Genomic DNA, 1826 nt, shown 5'->3' on the forward strand with positions numbered 1-1826 from the left:
ATCTATCTATCTATCTATCTATCTATCTATCTATCTATCTATCTATCTATCCATCTATCTATCTATCTATCTATCTATCTATCTATGACATGGCTACTTTGGCTATTTTTAGGTTTACTTCTGACTGTTTTTCAAATCTACCCAACGGCAACTCTGCCTCCGGTGTTGTCCAGATAGGTGAGACGAACGGAACCAGGCATTTTGAATTCACTACCATGTATAATCATGTTGCATGCTATTGCTTTTACTTATGTATACTCTCCCTTGCAATTATATATATATATATATATATATATATGAGGAAGGAAGTGTCCTTGGATCCAGTCGAATCAATGCTTTGCGAAGTAGAGGACGTGCAACACGAAAACTTTTTATTAATCCGACGTTTCAACCGGGGACCGGCCTTCATCAGGGAACACACAATACAGAAATGCGCTCTTCTTAAGTAGACACGTGGTATAAGGGGCCCCTAACATGTGATCTATCATTATCACACAGTAATCACTGCAGTAAGGCGAGTTATGCACTGTGAAAACAACAGGTCATTGCAAAGGCGTGTAAACGTATCTGAAGAATAGCATCTCATAGCATCCATCCATCCATCCATGTTTACACACTCACCTCGGCCAACACGACGACACGTTGTGACGGCAACTTCCCACTCGTAAAATAATTGTGCGCATATAAGGACTTGTAAGACTTCATTTGCTGCAAAGAAATGTAGTTGGTTGACAGTACCAGGTAGTTTATAATATCCACGTGCGTCGTTGGTGGCAGTACCGCAGTACCTCGGCATCCGTGGTCGCGTACGTCTATTCCTATTCGCAGCGTATACGGGTCCACACCGCTGCACATGGCAATTTTCGCTTCATAACGCACTATGGTGGGTCCTACGAGCTCGTCGAAGTAACCGGAACAAAAATTCCATTTCGTGCACAAGTGTCGCCTGCGAAAATGCCGCCGGAACGTGCGCTGGTGCAACCGCACGCTGGCTTTGCGGCTACGGCGTGTGCTCGTAGGCGCCCGGTAATGGCGGCGACTGCCCAACAAAAGTCCCGCACGCCGGGTATGACGTCACGTGAAAACTATGTATACATGGTGTTCTATGAACATGAAGTTATAAAAACAGAAATGGAGAATGTAAACAGGTCAATGAATGCTCGGACTGACACCAAGTTTCTCGAAGGAGCTCCTGCAAAGTAAGCGAGCTGAAAAGAACGAAACATTGGGAAATTTTGGGTCGGGATGGGAATCGAACCCAGGCCTTCGGGTTGCGAGACGAGAAATAGCCAAGACAGCTAGCTAATTGAAACTGAATGGAGGACATATATATATATATATATATATATATATATATATATATTATATATAATATATATATATATATATATATATATATATATATATATTATATATATATAGTACGGTCCCTAGAATATACCTACACTCTTAAAGGGCCCCTCACCAGGTTTGACAATTTTGAGCTGACGAGCGCAATTTATACACTGGGCGTTCACGATCACGTCTGCCAAAATTTGCAACGCTACGCGCCGCAGAAATGGGTCAAATTTCAAGCTGAACGCTGTTTGCCCTTCTTCTCGCGGCCGCGCGTCCAGAGATGAGGGATGACGTACGTGAGAGAATGGCCCTACGTAGATGGTAGTGCTGTGACGTCGCTCCTTTACGTACGACTGTGCTCTGACGTCGCCAACAGTAGCACGTGACACTGCGATAATAGTTGACACACAACGTGTAGTTTGTGTAAGTTGTTGCTTAAATAGAGGAATAAAACTGGAGAGTAATAATACAAACACCACAAATTTTAC

The sequence above is a fragment of the Rhipicephalus sanguineus genome, chromosome 1 (genome assembly GCF_013339695.2).
Source record: "Rhipicephalus sanguineus isolate Rsan-2018 chromosome 1, BIME_Rsan_1.4, whole genome shotgun sequence".
Classification (NCBI taxonomy): Eukaryota; Metazoa; Arthropoda; class Arachnida; order Ixodida; family Ixodidae; genus Rhipicephalus; species Rhipicephalus sanguineus.